The sequence below is a fragment of the Coffea arabica genome, chromosome 5c, assembly GCF_036785885.1.
Source record: "Coffea arabica cultivar ET-39 chromosome 5c, Coffea Arabica ET-39 HiFi, whole genome shotgun sequence".
Taxonomy (NCBI): Eukaryota; Viridiplantae; Streptophyta; class Magnoliopsida; order Gentianales; family Rubiaceae; genus Coffea; species Coffea arabica.
Window position 1 is genome coordinate 7309605 of NC_092319.1, and position 24857 is coordinate 7334461.

Here is a 24857-nt window from a genome sequence, read left to right on the forward strand (position 1 = left end):
AAGTGAAAACTTGACTACTTTAGTTGTATTTATTTCATTTTGTTGGATTGTATTCAAATAACTTTATTTGATTATTTTTATGAGTTTCAATTGTGATATTACAATGAATAATAACTTGATGATGTGTTAATATTTTAGTACTTGATTATTTGCTAAAATTTAACTATAATAAAATTATATAACAAATTTTTATTAGCCCCACGGGTAGCCCTGCAGGAGAAGTGAGGCAGGGCGAGATCGGGGGAATTGGCAAGCGGGGGGCGGGAGATGGGGTGAGGGTTGAAGGAATTAGTAGGCAGCAGGGTGGCAGGCGGAGGAGGGTTCCCCGCCCCAACCCCACCCTGCTGCGATCCCTACTGAATCTAAAGAATTATCCATTCATAACTATCCATTGACCTGCATAAATATGGGTAAAAGGTAGGGCAAATGGCTATAGTTGACCATTAGTGATCATGGGCCAAATGCTAGGTAGATGGCCATAATTGACCATACATGAACGTGGGTCAAAGATCGGCTAAATGGCTACAATTGACCATAGAAATCACGGCAAAACCATGGCTCTTACTGTTTATTTCATGACCATTTAGAGTTTATCATGTAATAACATCATTTCATACATCACATGCATATAGTTTTAGGTTATTATCACTTTATCTCCTTAATATTTGGTACTACTATCAATTTTCCCCTTAACATTATCTTTTAGTCATTTTATCCCAAGACTAACGGTCAAACTTAACAAAATTGGTTAATTAAAGTGAAAATATATGTTTAACTTTTAAAATTATTATCACTTTATCCCCATAAAATATATTCTCATTATCAATTTATCTCATAAAATTATTTTTTAGGCAATTTATCCTACCATTAAACCAACTTAGTAAGTTAACAAACTTTAGAAGAAAATATCATCCTCTTTTGTATAATAAAAATAATAAAAAATTCAGAATAACTCTTCTCCTTTTTAGTATCAACAAAAAAGGTCAAAGTATTAATTTCTTTTTTTTTTGGCAATCTTATTAATATTGAAAAAAATAGAAAGATGGGGAGGGGGAGGGGGAGGGGGAGAGGGAGAGAGAGATCAATTCTTTTTTAAAAATTACAAATAAAAAGAATTAAATACTTTTATTATTTTAAAATTATTTCACTTTTTTGTTTACCGTAAAATTTCAATTCTAATTCCGACAACCTTAAAGTAATACGGTAATATTAGACTTTTCTTTATTTTCTTTTTTTTTTTCAAAATCTAATTTTTTGTCTCCTTCTTTCCTGTCTCTTTTTCGTTTCCTAGTATTAATAAGTGTGAAGAAAAGAACTCGTTTATTTTTATGTTTTTTGATCTCTTAAAGTGGAAAAAAGGAAAAATAACCATTCCAAATTTTATTTTTAATTATATATAAAAAAGGGTAAATATATTTAAATTTTTTTTACCATACTAGTTAGATTAATGATGAGGTAAAATGCCTAGTGTACGCGATTAAAATTTCAAGTCTGCAAAATGACAAGAAAAAGAAATACACGACAAATATGTAATATATAAATTTAGGAAAATATGTGGGTACAATATCTGGAATTTTCTCGAACTTAAAGAGAGTTTTCTTCGATTCTTCTCCTCGAACGCCAATCCAGGGGTTTCGCAGCTTGTTCTTGGATCAACCACCGAATCCTTCAAATCTTGATAGGGAAGATTTGAAAAACTTGAAAATATTTGAAAACTCAAGCCTTAATATATGGAAGATTTGAAGAGCTTAAAGACCCAAATCTTCGTAGTTTGGAGCTTCAATACTTGAGCGTATGAGATGCCTCTTGATGTGTGTCCCCTGACTTGGTAGAGAAACCCCTATTTATAGCTGTAGTATAAGATAAAGGTTGAAAACATGTATGCCACTCTTCTTATCTTGCAAGACGTGCAGTCATATTAGAATTGTGTCCGTTTAAATATTATCTCTTCATTTTGTATTTACTAATAAAGAGATAATACTAATAAATAATTCCTTGATTAGCCAAACTTGTAGGGACACGTGACGTGGCGCCGTTTGGTTGGACAAGCTGTTGCAGTATATAAGAAATATATATGGACTAAATGACTCTAAATATTATCTCTTTAATAAGAAATAAATATTTAGATATCTATCAAAACATTTCCAAGTCATGTAGATATGATTTAGTTGGTGGAGACATCCTTACAATTTCAATTGATTGGAACGCCTCAACTTGACACGTGGCAAAATATAATTGGTCATTTAACAATCAATTTTTCCAAGTGTATATGACATATGACAATATCCAATTGGATAAAAATAAGCTATAAAAATAATTTATAAACCAATGGTAATTTTTGGAATTTAATTAAAATTTCATTGTCTATAAATGCCCCCTCGAAACTTGTTTGTGAATACTAAAAGAAATTAGCGGAGTATTTGAATGAACAAGTTTCGATATATATATATATATATATATTAACTTCAATTCCAACACCGTTAAAATATTAATTTTCCAACAAAACCCATAAATGAACCACACTTAAGGCTTTTAGAAACCTGATGGCAATGACTTAGTCACGTAAGATGGCCATGCAAGATGCCACAATAGTCATTGGCTGATATCTTTAGTGATCTCAATTTCCAAGATCAAGCCATCTCAATTTCCAAAATCAAGCCATAGCATGCAATATCCTTAAGTCCACCGCCTTGGCCATAAGGTTCGGGTAACCTCTCAAAGCTAGAATTTGGATCCTTGGTAAACTGCTGAATTAAACCCGAAACTCAAAGAGGAGTTCTATACCAATTGTGAAACATAACCACAACCCATGAATTAACAAATCACACTTGTTCAATTCCACGTTGAATTAAAATTCCTTGTCATTGCAAGTTCTGCAATTACCAATGCAATCCCAAAGAACTTGATAAACCAATTTCGGTTTCGAATGGCAAACAATATGACTGTTTTAACATTCCAAACCGAACAAAAGTAGGCAATGAATTCGAACTCCAAACCAATTTGAAATCCTTAACCACTAGTCTCTTTACGGCTTGTAAAATCCAATCGTAGAAGGATCAAACTCTTTATCAAGAGCCTAAATAGGAAAATATAAATCACAATCCCATATCATAAAAAATTGTTTTTTTTCCTCCTCATGTCCATCTTCAAATCACATCCGCACCTTAATCCAGGAGATCTATGCATGGCACATTCAAGAGATCAATTGCCATAGAGAACTCCAAGTAGTATTTGAAATTCATTAGGAGTCTACAAATATGCATAGTCCAATCTCGATTAACCAAGCTGGAATGTCCCGAAGCCAGATTCACGTTGGACTTATAATCAACTTCAAACTCATCTTACAGATTCCTTGAATTGAAGAACTTAACTCTTCTCGGATTCAAATAACACTTATTATAAATAGTCAAGACCGAAGCCATCAATTCTTCAATGAAAGCTTTTTAAAAACCGAGCTTCGTTCCGTTTTTAATTTTCATCATCAAGTTGATGCTACTGCTTATTACTTGCCATTCGCCCGCTTTGCTGTCTTTTGACTAATAGAAACAATTTGAAACTGGTTATCACCTTTGCCAAGATACTCACGAACTAGTTGAATTGGAGGTACATATACTATGCTTTGTATACTCTTCTTTTTTTTTTTTTTTTGCAAGATACTAAGCATCACATGTATCCTCTTCTTTATTGATTTCGCATGAAGCTTCCCACCACAAGAACTGATTATATTATGGCTGCCAGTCATGTCTTAACGTGAATATTTGACATTTAGGTGCCCAAGACTTTTTTTTCAGCACTTAATCATTAAAAGAAACTTTCGGCAATAGACTTTGCGCGTTTATTTTGATGCATCCTTGATGTTGTGTGTCTAATATGATAACACCTTTGGCCAATATCACCATGATTGATACTTTTATATTTGCATGCATTATTCATAGCGATTCTTCATCCATGATTGTTCTTCAAATACCCATACTTTCGTTAAATTACTCACTGATAGCCCTTTTTGTCGTGTTTATTTCCGAAACCAGCTTCCAACAACAAATCTCCAAGGGGAAGATTAACCTCGGGGGAACTTGATAAGGGACGACCAGTGAGGTAATTTGGCTATCACAGCTTATAAGGAAAAAAAATTCCTTTCGATTGACTTTGAAAAATCTTCACAAAATCTTAGCAGCCATGCAAATTAAAGATTATGCTACGCCATTACCACATATTTCATTGACGGACGAACGAGACGGATCTCAATCAAAGAACTTGTCACTATATGTTCATAAACTAGCAATCGGCATGTTCGCTGAATCTTTTATACCTCTTAAATGATGCTTTCATCTTGAAAATTGGACTAGTAAGTGGACCAAAGAAGTCGTAGCACCGTCGACTTTCTCCACTACATTGAGGGAAGAAGTGGTCGTATTAAACTCGTCACTTCAAAATGAAGATCCAGAAATAGCCAAATTCACGCTTCTGTTCGTAGGGTTCAGTATTGACAAAACTACGTGGAAGATCCCCTCTTCCTTCTTTGGCGAGGCGTGCTTCACTTCCCATTATTGGGAATGGGTCGAGAACATCCTTGGAAGGTATAAAGGGGTGCTCACACGTGCCGGCATATTTGAAGCCGTCTACACGTCGAGATTCTCCTACGACTGCTGTGAAAATATCTTGCGAGCCTTCTTCAAATATTGGTGTCCCTCGACAAACATACTCCATACGCCCGTTAGGGAGTTTTCCATCACACTTTGGGACCTTTATCGACTTGATGGCCCTTCGATCGATGGCTCGTTCTTTGATGAAGTTGTTTCTTTAAGGCAGGAACTTTTTACTCGTGATAAAGAAGGGAAGCCACTTCTCCCTGAGAGGTGCAAGCATCTCTTTTCGACTTACTACCACCTCTGGATGAATGACCAAGGAGTATGGATGAAAGACTGGATCCGCTTCTGGTTCAAATGAGAGGCTAGGTATAGGGCTCCTTTGAACAAGACGAATAGAAGAAAGATCACATCTAAATTGAAAATGACCTATAATCCTTTGGAAACATAGAGTCTTATGACCTTGCTAATACAAAGGATTTCAACATCCCTTTTGATATATTGGATATCCCAGGGTCTTTAAGAAAGGAAACCTATATTGCGGCATTCATAGCGTGTTGGATTTGCAAGTTTCTTTTACCAAGCAAAAAGGTCGATCGTATCCGCCCAAGTGTCTTCAAAGTTGCGTGCTTAATAGTCACAGGAAAAAGATTTTGCCTTGCAATTCCCATGCTTGCGAGTATATATCATGGGTTGAGGGAGATCGTCTACGCCCCTAACCTTGGAGAATGTGGGGTAATTTTTTCAATCCATTACGTCTATGCTTAAATTGGCCAATACTTTGACGTATATTATGAGAATAATCAAGTGAGTAGCCACCAGCGCGCATGACGAGGTTTAGTGGTGAGAAAATGACAATATTTTATGGTAAATCAGAAGTCGAGGAAATTTTCAAAGAAGTGAATCCTTTGATGCTTTCCAAACTGTGCTGGACTGAGAATGAAGAAAAAGTGTTGATCAATGATGGATCCTTATCATCAAGGCTCACGAGCTACTTTGTTAGTCAACGCTCTTGCCACTTAACGCTACGTAAGGACAATGTTTGCATTATTGAAAAATATAATCCTTGTAGGTTTAGCAGACAATTCGGCTTCTGTCAGGATATTCCAAATAACTTGAAAGAGATCACTCACACTTATACTTTGGGTGAGACTATTCAATTATGAGATTCCTCAATTCGCACGCAGACGCAATCTCAGATGACTATATCTACACATAGAAAACATCCATTGATCACCAAAGACTATGATACCTGGTGGTCAACATGATCAAATAACGTCTCTTCAACTTCCTTTAAATTCACGGTTAAGATCCCCCAACAGTCATCGAAGAAGGGTAAGGTTACTTCTATCAATGAACCGATACATCACAACGGAGCTATAGAGATTGAAACAGGTTTTACTGCATCTACCTTGCAAGAAGGCAAAATGACAGGCACTCGCCTGAAAAGTGTTGTCACAATAAATAAGTTTTCAAAGAATTCTCAACGGGCTCTCAAAGAGACGAATCTAGCGACTCCAGTAAAGAAGGCGTCATCCACCATTCCAAAATCTTTAACCATGACTTCCATAGGAGAAGGTGTTGAAATTGAAATGTTGGATGATTACGATTCTATCGAGGCTATTGAAAAGAAAGAAGCTCAAACCTAGGGTACCGGATCTACCCTAGGAGAAATCCATTCATTGGCAAGCGATAGTAGCAATCTAGACAGTCATTGGAACCGATCAAAGAAGAGAACATCTTCTGATTTGGAAGAGATTTCCTTTACACCACCGTCGATTGGAGTGTCGCCACTTAAGATAATCATCTCTCCATTTTTTCTTTTTTTTTTTTGTAACCTTTTTTCCTTTCTTTTTTTTTTAACTTTCATAACTTTTTCCTTTTTTTTAGCCCCCATTTCTTGAATTCCGCCAAGAAATTATTGATACCAATTCACCAATTGAACTTGAAACTGATGGTACGATTTCAAACAAGAAAAGTGACGAAATTGTTATCAGCATTCCAAAACAACTTGTCCCTAGTGGAGGTACCTTATCAATGCATCAGAAGGAGCTGACTAGTTCACATGAGATTCGAAAAGGGCCTAAGGTAGCATTGGTCTCAGAATTTCATGGGCAAAAATTGATCCAAGCGCATCGAAGGAAATACTTGCAGAGTTTGTGGATGGATTTTCGCGGGCAAATTTTTGACACTCCTATTGAGCAAATCTCTTCTTTAAAAGAACGTGCAGAGAAAATTATTGCAGAAATCACAAGGACGGATCCTACTCGTGGTCTTCCTTTAAAAGACTACTTGATAGAATTATTTTCCAAGGCAGATGCATATGATCTTTTGACATCTTCATCATGGGAAAAGATGAGTAAGGAAACATATGCAGAACTCCTTTCCAAAATGACCGCCCAACTCAGGAGAGCCAAGGCAAATGAAGAAGAACTAACTCGTCATCTGCAAAACCTTGAAGAAAAGTTGCAATCCATAAAAAATAGGAAGAAAGTCCTGCAACAGGAACTCATTGATTTGGAGAAACAAAGCATGAAAATCAGCTCAACTATCGATCAAAAGCATGAAACTTTTCAGAAGATCCAGACTGAGATAAGTCAAACACATGATAAGCTCTCTTCTATTGAAAATACTAACATCTTGACTGATGATGCAGTGAAGGAACTTGAAAACATGAAATCTGCACTTGAATCATGTAAAATAATTGTAGTGGATTACAAATTTGACATTTAGCTTTTTCATCATGTCATTCTTTTTTTCTGAAATTTCTTTTATCATTTTTTTCATGTAATAAAATCTTCTATAAATAGTAAAATACTTTTCGTTCCTTATCTTCAAATTTTTTTTTTAAGATACAAGAACTCAAATGTAGCATTTTATAGTTTTTTTAAGAAAGAAAAGATTTTTTTTCAAGGAAAAAGGGTTTGATTTAGAGTGGTGTAACTGAATTTAGAAATTACCCTCTAAACTGCCTATGTATCCCCAGAGGGAATCAAGTCACACGTAGTTCCTGCCATTCACATTTTAAACTCATACGGGTCAGGAGTATCAATTTGTTTACCACCTTAGATTTGGTGGAGTGTTTCAGCAATTTAACCACATATTACACTATTGGCGGTTGCCATCCATAGTTTTAGCTCATGCGAGTCAGGAGCATCTATTTGTTAACCACCTTAGATATGATGGAATGTTTCAGCAGTTTAATCACATATTGCACTATTGGTGGTTGCCATCCATAATTTTAGCTCGTGCTGGTCAGGAGTAACATGCTGTTCCGATTATGCATAGTACCTTTTTAGGTATTTGCCGTTGATGGGGCTAACCCTTAATCCGTTCTCAACAACCAACTTATTTGAACTATTTGTATATACTTCACGAACAACATATGGACTATCCCACTTAGGAATAAACTTCTTTTACCCACTATGAGTGAGAATGATCGGTCTCTGAACAACGAGTACTAACTCTCCAATTGGAAAGAGCGAGATTGAACATGCTTTTTGAATGCTTTTGAAAGACGAACTTGATAGCGCTCAATCCGTTGTTGAGTTTCCAATCTCTTTTCATCAAGTGCTTCTAACCCCTCAAGGCGAAGACGAACGTTATCTTTTTCACTGAGCCCTTCGTGAATCACGATTTTTAGTGAAGGTATCTGACATTTAAATGAAAAAACAGTTTCAACACCGTAAACAAATGCGAATGGGGTTGCTTGCGTGGGGGTTCGAAAAGTAGTTTTATATGCCCAAGGAGGTTCTCCAATTTGAAGATGCCAATCCCTTTTTGATTTATCAACGATTTTCTTCAATAAATTGCATAAGGTCTTGTTGAATGATTCAGTGAATCCATTTGCAGCAGCATAGTATATGAAAGAATTGTATTGTTTGAAATGAAACTTTTCGCAAAGTTTATTCATTACTATATTGCAAAAAGGCTTACCATTATCGGCAATGATATAACGCGAAACTCCATACCGATAAATGATTTGCGAACGAATGAAATCTACTACATTCTCTTTTTTTATCTCATTTAGAGGAACTGTTTCAATCCACTTTGAAAAGTAATCTGTCGCCGTCAAAATAAAAATATGCCCACCAGAAGACTTTGGAAGCGGTCCAACTATATCCAAACCCCAGATATTGAACGGCCAAGAAACCACAGTTGGGTGCAATGGTTTAGGAGGTTGATGGATGAAATTGCCATGGAATTGACAAACTTGACATCTTCTAGCAAAATCGATAGTCCTTCACTATCATTGGCCAGTAGTATCTCATTCTCTTATTGCGAAAGTGTAATTTCGGGCCAAATTAATGAGCACCACATACCCTAGAGTGAGCCTCCTCCATTGCTTGCATGGCCTCATCTTCTCCAAGACATCGTAGAAACACTCTATCAAATGATCTTTTGTGACGACCCCGCCGTACCCAGAGGCATACCAAAAGGCTTAGCGGATCGTCTGCCTATCTCGCGCTAGAACTCAATACTTAAAATCGAGAAAATAGACTTCACGCAAAAGTGAGTTCTATTTACACTATTATGTCTTCAAAAGTTGCATAAAACTACTACATTAAGCCATACACACCACTAGTACAAGAAAGTAAATCCTAAAGAAACTACTAACTATAACCACCACAACAAATATATACATCTTACTAGTCAACTTAGAACAAGTACTAGAGCAAAAATAATGATTCTGTAAACCATAAGCCTATATACCTTCCCGAACGATCCTCGCGTTGGCCCCTGCTAAGAAACATAAAGAGTTAAATGCAGAAAATCCCATGAACTTTCATAGCCATTGCATAATACACTCCGAAATATGTTTATAGGCGCTTTACACCATAAGAAAATGACCGTGAACACATTTCACAGTGAAACAAAGCGCGTGACTTGCACCTTCTATCCGTTGATTTATTGACAGAATTGCCCTCTTGACCATCACCTCTCATAATTTTTTCCCTTAAAGATTGGTTGTTAGTTATCATTTCGCAAAGACCAAAAGCAGTCCAATCCACCATCAACGCCGATTCCACCACTCCTCCTCCTCATCCATGGAAGAAAAAGAGAAAAAGAAGAACAAGAAACCAAACACCAGCACCCAAATGATCAAACCTCCAAACCCACCACCTTATCAGACCTTGCATTCAAGCCTAGCTTTGAAGTTAAAAGGCTTCAATTTGGTGGTCAGTTTATTGTTAAATCCTTCACAATCCGTAGCGCTAGGCCTCTTGAATTCTTGCGCCTCCTCTCACTTCTACCGACACTCAACCTCAACCACCACCAAAACCAAGAAAAGACAAATCAGTAGCCGCATTTTCCTTCAACTACCATTTTCTTGCCAACAAATTTCACGATCTTGGCTCACCATGCATGGCACACTGACGGACGAAGGGAAGACAAGGACCCTCTTTATCTTTCTTATATATGGGAGAACGAAGGATTTTCTGCAATTTATGAAACCGAAAGAAGGGGGTAAAGCTCTCCATTCCTGGTTCTCCTATAGTTGGATAGTTCAACTTTCCGTTATCGAAGCAAAGGCAGGAGGTCCCGTCAAGCAGCCAAAGCAAAGCTTATCACACTTTTCTTAACATCTCATCTCGGCGCGAAATTACGTAAATAAGAAAGAAGCGGTGGCACTTGAATCCCAGGTTCCAAAAGTGCCAAGATTCTTTGCTAGGCTAGGATGTGCTGCTCGAAGCTCCGGCCCCCTTGAATGCTTTGTATCTTTTTCTTTTGCGTTGCCTTCAGTACAAGAGAGTCCAGCCCGTCTTTGTTAAATGGCATTTTCTTGTTGCTTTGGTGCTTCCGTTGCTGCTTCAAAACTCTCCTTTTAGTTGCATGTTGCTCTGATAAATAATTCGAACGGAGGGATTTATGTCACCACAAACAGAGACTAAAGCCCCTTTGTCCCGCAGGAAACGATTGAACAGCCTGCCCATGGTTTGCTTGGCCTGGGGACCAAAAAAGTCTAAAGTGGTTGTTTTTGTATTCGAGTTTGAGAACATGAAGGCTACTGTGGACCGAGTTTGGCTGCCAAAAATCCCACTTGGGGAAGTAAACAAGAAGCTTACAAGGGGTCAGGCCAAATGCAAAATGGCTAGATTTAAATTCAGGAAAGGTGCCATTACATTTTATGTTTATGCAGTGAGGAGAATTGGGAACATGGGTTTTTCATTTGCGGATGATCTGAGGACAATACTGCAATCTGTGGTTGCACTCAATGATTGCTTGGATCAATCTTTGGTTTTTCAGTTGCCTTGTACTTTCCGCCGACATAATGGGTTTGATTGGGACGATGGGTACTTTTGTCCGTTCAGTTATTATTTGAGGATAAAGTTGTCATTTGCGTGATAAAATAAACGGTGTGTTAAGATCCGTTACTTTTTAGTGGAGTTTGGGTGCAAAGTGCCTATAAACATATTTCGGGGTGTATTGTGCGACGGCTGTGAAAATTCACAGTGGTTTTCTGCATTTAACCCAAAAATAAATGAAATGAAGTTATATGCTTAGTGAATAATCGGGGTAAAAACATAAAATCACATCCAAATAAACATGTAAATCAAGATATTTTGCATCAATAATCGGAAATGTAACATCACAATGGTAGGATACAAGTGGCTTTAAAACCAATTCAATTCTCCAAGTTTGACCACCTGTTGACACTCCGTCAACCAAAATACCCATAGTCCGTAGAGTCCACTTACTTTCCCGTTCACCTTATCAACACCTGCTGGCCAGTCATCAGCACACAGCAGCTCGAACAAAAGCAAAATTAATTTACTTTTGGAAAGAATAAAATCCCAAAATTAGCATAGAACTCACTTCGACCAAATCCCAGCCGGTTCAAACAGTCCGTCTACCCTTGGAATCGGGTTGGAATCAAACCCTGAGATATCCAATCTTTCAACAAAGAATATCTCTCAATAAAGTACTCATCAAAATATTCAAGTCATGTAATCACCCCAACAGCACACAGTACAAGGGGTGATACTCAACACAAGGCATGTATTCTCACATATTAAATCAAGAACAGAGAATGGATTTAGATCGAGTGAGATAAAATACACCCTCGCCTAAGTACTCATTTAACATATACAAAGCACTTTGATAATTTATTACATAAACAAACCCAATCACTCACCCAAAATAACTAGCACGTAAATCAAGACAATTTATATGGGTCCACCGACTCTGTCCGGGTTGTCACTGCCTGTGATAGAAGATTATACTCAACTATCAGTCAAATAACCATCACAATGGAAATAAAAACTAAAACGATCAAAGTGGCAAAAACAGTAAAGAAACGCATGAGCACTTGTTTTAGTTTTGGCAATGAATAGATTAAAACATTGGAATTCCCATTTGAGTCGAAAAGACAAGGAAAACGTATTCCTATTGGTCGCTACTATCATATTTTCAAGGGTACGAGTTTCAACCAAATTCCAACTTATATACCTCTACGAAAGAGGACTCGAATACCCTAGACAATTCAAGTTCAATTCATCCTCAAATCTTTGCTTAAGTCGCGAGTACATCCACCTAGCCTTCGAGTGAAAATTTGAACGGCATGCCCTTTGTATTTAGCTATTTTTCAACCATTTATGACTTCATTATTTTCTTCAAATCAGCCCCATGTCACACATAAGCAATGTTAATACAATAGCCCTTCAACTAGGCTCAATGTCATCCAATTACAAAATAAGTCTAACAATGCGACTGGAAACAAGTTTTAAAGACAAATGGCTAAACAACAGGTTTGACGTCTCTTGGCGTTTCAGTCACAACTGAAACTATACTTATCGGATTGGGGTAATTTTATGGCATTTCGAAATTAAGACAGAGAACTACATTTTCTATGAAGGCATTAATACCTAGTTCGTGCATTTTCAGGGTTAAACTGTGTAATTTCAGAGAAGATAGAAAACTGCCCGCGAATTAGGGCATTTGGCAGTCAGGGGTATTTTAGTCATTTCATACACTACAGTGCTCCGATTGAGCTATAATTTTACAGGCAGCTATATAACTCCATTCCCTACAACTTTCATATTTTGACTAGACCTGATTCAGCGTCTATCATACTCGAATATACAAGTCAGAAACAAGACAAATTGACCTATAATTTCTAAAATTTGATGATTCAATGCTTGAAAATTACATTTATGTCGTAAATCACTATCCCTATCCAAGCTCATCAACATAATATACTAGATAAAAAAATAAGATTCACAACTGAAGATATCAAACCCTAGCTAAACATTCCACCATATCATGCAAAACTCACTAATTAACCATCATAAACCAAGATTAAGAGCTTTTATCCAAACTTTAGCAAGATTAAGTACAAGAAAAGGAAAGAAAACCGTAATACCTCACCAAGGCTGCTTGCAAGAGAAAATCACAAACTTTTTTTTTGAAAATTTTACCACACAAAACTTCCTAAATTTGCAAGTAAGAGTTTAATCGGTTTAGATTTTGAATTCAACTTAAACTAAGCCAACAATCAAGATTGAAAGTGTGGTGTTTCTTCTCTCTTTTCTTTTCCTAACTCTCGGCCACCATGGAGGATAATGAGGAAGAAATGAAGCTCAAGAAAAGATAAAAAAATAGGAATTAGTTTGGTCAAAGTTGGTTAGATGACCGCCAAGTGTCGCCGTAGGATCAAATCTCCTATTTTTCTTCTTTTCCTCTTTCTTTTGTGGTCAACATTTTCGGCTGACTTGAGGGATATTTTGGGCTAATTTTGCTGAAACAAAAGTGAAAAGATTAACGTAATAAAGTAGCATTCAAGTGTTGTATTCACTTGGTAACAAACAGTACACGTCGGTTCACACCGTTTTCCTTAACTCGCACGTACTAAGATTTTTACTTATAATTCACTAACTTATTATTATCACTTCTAATCACACACTTTTTCTTATCTAAAACTCACTCTTAACCACAAAATTTAGTACACACTTCGTACCGAGTAAGTACACTACCGAAAGATGTAAAAATCCTAGTTTATCCTAACGATGAAAATAAAGGGAAACTCTTAATTCTATTCTTTATTTCAACCATTGGAAAAATAAATGAGTATTATAGCTATTATAAAGGAATAGATTCCAAATAAAAGAAAATTTTAAAAAAAATATGAGAGATTTTACAAGTTCTCACATCTTTGGTAAAGCGTCCCTTTGTAGTAAATAAAACGTGGCGCTTGACAACGTATATCAACCCTTTTCTTGGGATCTTCTGGTAACTTTTTATGATTAAGGTAATCAATGATGAGATGACGCCAATCCTCCTTTTCAATCTCATGGACAAAAATATAATAAGCATTTTCTTCTCCACTATTATCTTTTTCATCGAACATCGGAGGTATGATCCAATTTTGACATATTGAAACTTGATTTCGATGAGAAGGTAGAGTGATTATGGACGCCATCCTTGCCAAAAAGTCAGATTGTTGGTTGAAATTTCTAGGGATATGTTCTATAGTGACATTGTCTAAATATCCCATGAGTTGTCTTGCATACTTATAATATGGGATCAATTCAGGAATTAATTTGGGTCGAAAGCGTTTTTGAGTTTGTTTGACAGGTTTTGTTCCTCGCTTGACAAACAAATTATGAACAGTGATCTTTAGATTCAAATCGGACATTTTTGAGTAATTCCAGGCAAAGACATCCTTGAATTCGAGCAGCAAATCAACATACTCTTTCTCTTCTTCAGGAATCATACAAAAACTTATATAAATTGGGCGAGGGTCGTCACTTGTGCCAAGGTAAATCTCTTTTAACATATCGACTGTATTTTTTACTCCTTGTTCAAATTCAGGGGAGCGTCATCCGCATGTTCTTCTTCTTCTTCAGGATTACTGATCATAATATGATGGCAAAAAGTATTACTTTCTTGACCCTGTTCTTCAATGATGGTTTTGATTCTTACGTTAAACAAGTTTTCATAATACATAAAGAAATTGAAAACTCATTTTCTGGAACCATTCTTCTTTATTGGAGTAAGATTTTCTTTCTTGACAACTTGGTACTCTTGTTTTCTACTGCCTGATCTCTCATAAACGAGCGGTTTCAAATTCTTCGGTTGTGGGTTTAAACAAGTTTCCATAATGCATAAAGAAATTGAAAACTCATTTTCTGGAACCATTCTTCTTTATTGGAGTAAGATTTTCTTCTTTGATAACTTGGTACTCTTGTTTTCTACTGTCTGATATGTTATAGATGGACGGTTTCAAATTCTTTGGTTGTAGGTCAAGTCTATCAAACACAGAAGTACGCTTTGACTTATTTTTCAATCTATCGAAAACAGATTTCTTTCGACTTGTGACCTCCACTTCTTCATTCCCATAATTACAACTTGGCGTTTTGATCACTATACGAACAGGAGAAGGCGATTGATAACCAAGACCCATTGATGAACTTTCAACATTATAACCTTTTTCTTTCAATATTTTCTGTGTAGGTGTCAATCCATGAATATGTTCACCAGTTGCTTCAGAAGGGAGGCTGCCCAATGCATTCTTCCCACTTGGGTTATAGCCCGTCTTAGCAAGAAACTTATATACGTTTGGATCAAAACCTTTTTAGGTCCGATGGGTTGGTAATGAGTAATGTTCCACTACAGATCCTTCTTTGGAACGGACAAATCCTTGCAAGTTCACTTTCTCACTTTTGACAGGCTCTATTTTGGTGAGGAGAATATTTAATGTGTCATTTCTGATAAAAGAAGACTGACCTTCTTTTCTCTTTGATTTTGGAATATAACGCAAAATGGGTACTTTGAAATCTGGAATTTCTTCCTTCGTTAATTCTTTTCTTTTTGCTTCTTTTTGAATATAAAATTTGGCGTCGGTAAAGTGAGCTTTAGCCTCAGTGAAAGGCTTATCATCGGTAATAACTTTCTTAACTATACGATCTTGACAATATTTAAAACATTAATGAAAAGTATATGGTATAACCTTATTCTCATGAATCCAGAGTTTTCCCAAGAGCATGTTATAAGAGATTTTGGCGTCAATAATATGAAATAATGCACTTGAAGACAACTCGCCAATAAGCAATTCAAGCCTTATAAGGCCAATTGCTCTTTGCCCGCCTTGGTTGAATTCTTAGATCATGAGGCGACTCTGAGAGAATTTATCGCTTGAAATTTTAAATTCTTTCATAACGCATACGGACATGATATTGACAATAGATTCCCCATCAATGAGTATCCGATTCATCTCCTGTTCTCGGACATATACACTAATAAACAAAGGTCGATTGTGGGTTTTAAAATCAATTGTTAAATCGTCATAATAAAAAATGATAGTCATTGCATAATCCACCGATGATTTATCATCGATTTTGAGTTTTTTTCTCAAATTCAGTGCTAATTTGTGCGACTTGAGGATTTTCAGCATTGACGACATTACAAGAAGTAGAATTATCATCATCGTCATTTAAATACCCCTTGGGTATAAATTCTTTCAGTGTCACAGATTGTCAAACCTCTTGACGGAGCTGATGATTTGAAGAGACTGGTGTTACGGCCACTCCTTTTTGTTTCTTTGTTGCATTTTATTGTTTCATTGTCACTTTAGCTTTTGTCGAACCAATGCTTTTTGAAAAGATGTATTTCTTTACCTTTGGCTTGTAAGTACCCTTTCGAGTGACTAAAGTCCATCCTTCATTATCATCTTCAATTAAAGATTTTTCGAGTTCCCTTTTTACAAACAGAGCACTGCTTGATGTGGATAGAACTTCTATTGGACAACACACAGATCCAAACATTATTGTTGTTTGATTTGCCGATACTTTATCCTCCTCGAGAAGAATTTTTCCTTGACAAGCTAATTCCATAATTGTCTTTAAAGACAAAGCATTTAGTGAGAGGGTAGCCAATCAAGAGATGATAATAGCAATAATTTGAATCATTGACTTGATCGGTTTCCGCTCGACGCTTCATGTCGAGAAGTTTAAGGAATTTCTCTTTGAAAAGATCATCAAACATCTCTTGCAAATCAGATTCAAGGAAGGGATATTCCTTTTTCTACATCTCTTTTAGAGTGGGTCTTCTTATTACCTTATTTTGGGAGGATTCTAACTTTTCGGTGAACTTTTGGCTCACCTTAGTAGCAATTTTCATGGGAGTTGTGTTTATTGCCATGGACTCCTTATTATTGAGTCTTGAAGGAAGCTTGCCCCCTTTTTTATTTTCTTATCTTTCATTGTTTTGACGAGGCGGTTGTACTCGTGGGGTTTGAACAGGAAGCCTATCAGTTGCATTGGCTGTGCTGCTTAATTCCATATTATGAGCACGAGTAGCTAATTTTTCAAATGTATTTGGACGTATACCTTGTAGAATATAACTTAAGCTCTAATGCAACCCTCGAATACACATTTCTATGGTAGAGAGTTTAGATAGTCTATCTTTGCAGTTAAACCCCAGACTTTTCCACCTATCGATGAGTTGACCACAGGTTAATCCTTTCATTAGCGAGTGTTAGTCAACTCCAGCATACTAACGGTTCTTCTAGTGCTGTAGAAGCGATTCAAGAACTTTTACTCCAGCTGTTCCCAACTATCGATGGACCCTGGTGTGAAATCAGTGTACCAATCAAATGTATTGCCCTTCAAGAACCAAACAAACTGTTTGACTAGCAGGTCACCATAGGTTCAAGAATTATTACAGGTTTCGATGAAATAGGCCACATGTTGTTTGGACTGTCTTTTTCATCGAACTGTTGAACTTAGGCGGTTGATACCCAACAGGCGTTACTAGTAGGCCTGCAAACAAGTCGAGTCGAGTCGAGTTTTGAGCTAATCGAGCCGAGTCTCGACTAAATGTTACCAAGCTCGAGCTCGACGAGCCAGCAATTTTCAAACTCGAACTCGAAAAAAATAAAAAATAATTATTTTATTTTTAAAAAATAAATAAAATAATATTTTTTCTTAATAAATAATAAAATATGAAGGATATATACGTAATTTTACTATGAAAATAAAAAATAATAAAATATATATAATATACGTAATTTTATTATTAAATAAAAATATATATATACTCAAACTCGCGAGCCGACTCGCGAGCTAACGAGTTTAATATTCTGAGCTCGAGCCGCTCGCGAGCAGCTCGATTCGTTTGCAACCCTAGTTACTCGGTTGTCAATTCTAGGAGTGTAAGGTTTGGAGTAGGTAAACCTTGACTTTAAGCCACCCTCATTTTTGTCTTTAATCACGTCTTCAACAAATTTCTTCAATTGTTCTATAGGGATTGTTCTCTCGGCAGTCACATATACTCCTTTCACTTTGTCCTAACTTTTAGATGAGGGAATTTCACTCTCTTGGTGCTCCTTAGGGTTCATATGGCTTCCTTCAGGAACATTATCTTTCTAGATGAGCAGTTGAGCGATAAGAGCATCTTGGTTCTTGATGTGTTTTATCATGGTCTCCATCATTTTGGATATGTTCGAAACTTGTTTTTCGAGATTTAAAGTGTTTGTCATCATATCAGGCATTGCAACAGAAGAATCAACAGAATCTTCAATAGAAAATCTTGATTGAAGAGTTTCATGTAAAAAGGCTGATACAGTGCTTGATGAATCATTATCATGCTTAGAAAATTTGGATCCGGATCAAAATTCGAGCATGGCAAGAGCCTTCTCAATCGAGGCAGGAATGTCTTTGATCCCCACCGTGGAAGAATTGCTCATTGGTGATGTTGAACCAAAGACGGGGGTTGAACCCGATGGAGCTTCCATGCTACTTTGTGCGGAAGTTCTCATCATACTCCTTGTCATAGGACCAATAGCACGGGTATTTGTGGCAATACGTGCAACTTCCTAAACAGATTTAGCGTTAGTAGTTTTGGAACGTGCAATCATGATCTTGTTGCTTTTTGGTGCCATTGGTGGTGGTTGAATATTCGAAGAGAAGAGATGGAAGACAAAGATTGTCTCATTGGGCGTGCCAAAAATTTGTACGCGATTAAAATTTCAAGTCTGCAAAATGACAAGAAAAAGAAATACATAACAAATATGTAATATACAAATTTAGGAAAAATATGGGTACAATCTCTGAAATTTTCTCGAACTTAGAGAGAGTTTCCTTCGATTCTTCTTCTCGAACGCCAATCCAGAGGTTTCGCAGTTTGTTCTTGGATCAACCACCGATTCCTTCAAATCTTGATATGGAAGATTAGAAGAACTTGAAAATATTTGAAACCTCAAGCCTTGATATATGAAAGACTTGAAAAGGTTAAAGACCCAGACCTTTGTAACTTGGAGATTCAATACTTGAGCGTATGAGATACATCTTGATGTGTGTCTCCTGACTTGGTAGAGAGACCCCTATTTATAGTTGTAGTATGAGGTAGATGTTGAAAACATGTATGCGACTCTACTTGTCTTGCAAGACGTGCAGTCATATTAGGACTGTACTGTGAGTATCCAAAAATTTATTTATTTTAATCTCATATTACTGGTTTATTTAAATATTCATTCACCTGTTTTTTTCGAATAATTTATTTCAACCCTTTTAAAACCATTTACATGGAATTATGCCTTACATATATTTTTAAAACGTTTTGTTAGCAAATTTAATTTTTGAAAACTCGTTTAATGAGAAATAGCGAAAATACGTTTTTCGAGATAGTATTTGATTTAAGAGTGCAGTGACCTTGGAGATTTGAAAACTCATGCGTTAGTTTTAAAATAGTTATTTTTATGATTAATTACCCTAGTATTAGTTACTTATATTATCGTTACAAAAATTTCTTTTAAATTTCACTTTATCACACGCGAATTGAAAATTCGCGTATATCTAGCCGGAATGGCTAAGTGGAGATTTAAGAAACTAATACTAAATTACTAAGAGTGAATAATTATAATGTTAAAAGAAGTACATTAGAAATTTAGTGCATAAGTGAAACAAATCTGAGAGAAAACGGACACGAAACACGCGCATGCGCCCACTATTCCTAGTTGACTTTTGAAGGAATCTTAACCACAAAACCTCAAGGTTCTCAAAGAAGCTTCATGACACACCAAACCATTCTTTTTTTACCTCAAGTGTCGGCTGAAGCTCTCCAACGAAGAAAAAGAAAACTCTTCACCATTTCACTCCAAATCCTACTCTAAATCACCTTAAACTTTGCATCCAACCTCAAAATTTCTTGGAGATTCATTTAAACTAGAAGAAAGACATCAACTCACGATTTTCTTGAAGCTCTAGTAATGCAAAAATTTATGGTTTCTCTCAAGGATTAGGAGGTAATCATCCAATCACTTAATCTTAGCTTTAGTGGGTTTAATCTTGGTTATGAAGCTTGTAGCTTCATTATTGATGTTATTATTTGAATTGGAATGGTTGAAATGGGCTCTATGAAATCCCATCTTGGTTGTATGGGCTGATTTGATGATAATAAGTATTGCTTGTATTAATTATGTGTTAAACAAGATGATGTTAGTTAAAAAAAGTGAAAGGAAAACCGAAAGAAATTGCATAGGAAGACCGGCCGAAATCTGTCCTGTTTTTGCCGAGCCTTTGGTTCAAATTTTTGTTGTTCAAATGACTTTGAAACTGATATAGATATGTTGTATATGATGTGTGAAAAGTTTCTACCAAAAATTATTTGAATTGGTTGGATAAAAATTGAATTTTGGCAAGAACAAATCTGGAAATTCGTGTAACAGTGGTCCTCTGGCACTGTTCTTTGAACGAACATATCTCTCTGTCCGGACGTCAGAATTGAGTACCGTCAGGGGCATTCAAAACTAAACATCAATAGTTTTCTAACGTTCTATCATGCACCTTCTAATTCGAATTGAGTCATCTGTAGTGATTGATCAAAGTCGACTGCCCTGTTCTGTTAACCTATCCGAAAGAACGATAGAAGCTGCATTTTGTGACTCTATTTTCTCTCACCTAGAAATTTATTTTGAAAAAGATTTGTTCTGATAAAATGTAGCTTTTTGAATCTAATTTTCAACGCCACCAACCATTCTCAATTACAAGTTATATTGAGTGAGATATGATGCAATTTTTAAACTGCAGCAGAGCTGGAAAATCCTACTTTTTGCTGGCCAACTAATTTGGTTGTTTGTGAGATGCTTTGCTTTGAAACTTTTGATGTCAACCAACTATGAATTGCTTATGAAATGTTTCTTGGACTTTGGTTTCACAAATGAACCAAAATGGGACTGATTTCGTGATGCAAAATGTTTGAAAAGGAAAAAGAAAGCAAGAAGACATATTTGTCTTGGAAGTTTCTTAAACTTTGATAGTTTTGTTAACTACCTTCCCGTGTGAATTTTCAAATGAAATTTGATAGAGTAGTATCATATGGAAGTTGAATTGTACCAATTTTGGTGTCAGTCTAAGACCATTTCGATATACAAATGATGTCCCAAAGTTGTTTTTCAAATCTGAAAAACTTTTCCTTTTCTTTTGGTCGAATGGTCAAATCTGATTTGGAAAGTTATATTTTGAAAACCTTGATGTCAATTACCTCTAAATTGCTTATTGGATATTTATGAAACATTGATTTCGACGCTTGAATTAATTGAGGTTGATTGTGTGGAACAAAACTTTTAACAGAGGAAGGAAACGTTAGAAGGCAGATTAGCCTTGGAACATTTTTTAACTTCAGTTGTTTAAATGATTGCCTTTCCGAGGAAATTTTTGCATGAAATTTGGTAAAAATGTTGTTCACACATGGAAGATTTAGTGTACCAAATCAATGGCCAAATGATACTTCAAAAATAGCCTTTCAAACCTAGAAAATGACAGAACAGTTTATAAAATGCGACCAACTTTGAACTGATGTATCTCGACACCCAAAATTCCGATTTTAGTTCCGTTTGTTGTGTTTGAGACGTTGATTGGATTTCTTATTTTGTTATGAAATTCGGAAGCTAGTTCACATTCTGTGAATTTTGCCGAATTCCTAAAATTTACCGAAAACTAAAACTGAAACTGTCTTGTAAGTATAAGTCAGCCACTTTAACCTGAAATTTGAATGTTTTCCATTTAGAATCTTGCAAAAGTGTCTTTTGGGAACTTATAGTACTTTGAAATTAGTTTTCAACAGTATAATTTTTCAATTATGGACCTACTGAGTGCAAGATACGATTTTTCAAAAATTGTTCCTTAAAGCTGAATTTTCAAACCTGTTGGAAAATGAGTTTTGGAAACTCTTCCCTATCCTTTGATATTGATTGACCGTTTTAGACTTTATTTCATGAAGGAAATCAGTTTTTCTTTGTGTTATTAAACACCACTTTTGAACCTGAAATTTTGAGCAAGCAAAGATCTGTTTCATGATATTTTCTAAGATTGTACAAGTGTACAATCTCTCTTATTAATAAGGGATTTATAAGTAATAGTGTGTTATAGCCAATTTTTATTTGCTCAGGCGCTCAAGGGAACCTTCAAGAGGATCTCGAAGCGGACGCCTAAGAGTTATTTGAGCACTTACTCGCTATTTTGATTTGTAAGTGTCAAGTGCATGAATTGTTGATAAATACTTTAATTGTTAATTGAGTATTATAGAATTGTTGAGACGAGTATGTACTTTACCACACAAGCTCTCCCTTAAGTGATGCTACAATTGAATTGTGCTATATGAATTGATATTCGAATTGTGTGAAGTGAATTGTTATGTGAATTAAGTGAAGTGTTGCTATTGCAAACCATATTTGTGTTGTGATGTCGAGTGAAGTGAACCTCCTCAATTTTTGTGTATACTCGTGGGGATGCCCTCGTCCTCTCTTTCTTTTAATTATGCGATACTTGTTACTGGAATACATATGATCGATAATTGTTCATAAACATGTCTAACTCATAAACTCTTAGCGGATGCATGTACCACACCAATTTGGGTGAGAGGTGCCTTTCATACCGCTTCAGTGCTATAATCAGTTTTCTGAACGATAACATGTACCATACCGATTCAGGTGGCATGTATCTCTCATATCAACTCAAAATTCTAAATAAATAATCGGTTTTCTGAGCGATAGGATGTACCACACCAATTCGGGTAGGAGGTACCTCTCATGTCGACTCAGAACCTTAAACCATTCTTAGTCGATTGGAGTGATGTCTCATCGACCACTGAGCAATAGTATGTACCACACCGATTCAGGTGAGAGGTACCTCTCATGTCGATTTAGAACCATAAATAAAGTATAAGTCGATTGGAGCGATGTCTCATCAACCACTGAGCGATAGTATGTATCACATCGATTCGGGTGGGAAGTATCTCTTATGTCGACTCAGAATCATAAATGTATAATCGATTCCCTGAGCGATAGCATGTATCACACCGATTCGGGTGGGAGGAATATCTTCTATCGACTCAAAATCCTAAACAAATAATCGGCTCTCTGAGCGATAGCATGTACCACACCAATTCGGGTAGGAGGTATCTCTCATGTCGACTCAGAACCCTAAACCATTCTTAGTCGATTAGAGCGATGTCTCATCGACCACTGAGCGATAGTATGTACCACATCGATTCAGGTGGGAGGTATGTCTTATGTCGAATCAGAACTATAAACAAAGTATAAGTCGATTGGAACGATGTCTCATCGACCACTGAGCGATAGTATGTACCACACTGATTCGGGTGAGAGGTACCTCCCATGTCGACTCAGAACCATAAATATATAATCGATTCCCTGAGTGATAGCATGTACCACACCGATTCGGGAGGAAGGTACCTATTATGTCGATTCAGAACCATAAATGGAGTAAGTGAAGTTCTACGGATTTAATTACCTACCCGGGTGACGATGTGTCATCACGAGGAGATATTAGATTGAACTTTGGCAAAGCAAGTGGAAATTAGCTCTTGAGAACTCCTGTACCCTCCTTGAATATGTTTGATTGAAAATTTTGAATTGCTTGAATGTTATATCTCTAATTCTTGCTTAAATGCTATCACCACCTGAACTATGTGTTTTGCATGTTTTCTTGGTCTCACGAGCATCCGCTTACCCCATTAGTTTTGTTTTCCTTAATAGGATCGAATTGCAAGTTGGGGAGAAAAGCTGACTTGATCGCTTTTTGTTAGAATCATGGGATGTAATTCGCTAGTCGACTGATAATAATTGTATATTTTGGGAATATTGATGTACTTTTGAGAACTGGTGATGTAAGATTTGAAAGTTTATTTAAGAAAATGACCTTTCTCTACTTGAACTTGTATTATCGGGTATTATCTTTAAGTTTGGATTTGAATTGTATCGAATCTTGGCAAAAGCTAGACAGGCATTCCGCTGATACCCTTTGGTTTGCCTTAGGGAGAAGTAGGGGCGTCACTATTGGTATCAGAGTTTAGGTTTCAGATCTTTGTAGTGTATCCTAAGGTTAAAAGTTTAGGATGTCGGACTGTGGGATTTGATTGTGTATTAAGTGCAACGTGATCTTGGTGCTTTAGGTTGTAACACCATTTTTGCTCACAAAACACTATAAAACTTTGATTTTCAAGTTAGGTTGGAGGTGAGTCAAGATTGGAAAATCTAAATGGCCATCTGGTGAGTTTAAGGGTTAAAAACGTTGTTTTTCCCATTATTTTGCTTGCCGAAATTTCGGAAGAAAAGTTGAATCATTTGAACAAATTTGGACTCCACTTTGAACTTGAAAATGAGACATCTTTTGCATTTCTTTTGGTTTGACTTATTACCCTAACCTGTATAAGAACTTTTACCTTGAGTTTATTGAAGAAACTTGTATTCATTGGAAGTTTTAGGTTAAGAATTTGGAAAGTAGTTTAGCCTTTTGAATGGAATTTGGAATTTATCATCATTCGAATGATGTGGTTTGGTATCGTGGATTTTCTAGTTCTGCTCCTAACTAGGCTTATGATTTTTCTTTTGATCCTGCTTAAGATAGTAGGGGTGGTGCTCGCTGTGAGGCCTTTTGTATTTTGCCTGCATGTACTCCTATATTTGTGACACTTAGTTGCCTATGACCTGTATTTGATAGTACTATTAACTAGTTATATGCACATTGACATGTGACATGACCTCTGGTTTATGCAAATATCTATGTCGTGATTTAAAATGTTCTTGCAATGTGTGCATGTTTTTCAATTCATGCGCTTATACTTTCCACTTTTATTATGTGTTCAAAACCTTGCAAAATGGATCGGTGAGAACGTGGACGGAAGCGTGGGCGTGGGTTTCGTCAACCCCGCACTCCCGAGAGAGGTGAGGGATCCTAGTAGTAGAAACTCTGCGAGTAGGGGTGAATCTAACTCCACTCGACAAATAGGAATTGTAGCTTTACCCTAGCA

General features: G+C 36.3%; 1 pseudogene; it reads left to right on the forward strand.

The window, feature by feature from the left end:
* The first annotated feature begins 8011 nt into the window (after positions 1-8011).
* Positions 8012-10934, forward strand: LOC140007184 (uncharacterized; annotated as a pseudogene).
* Positions 10935-24857: the final 13923 nt, after the last annotated feature.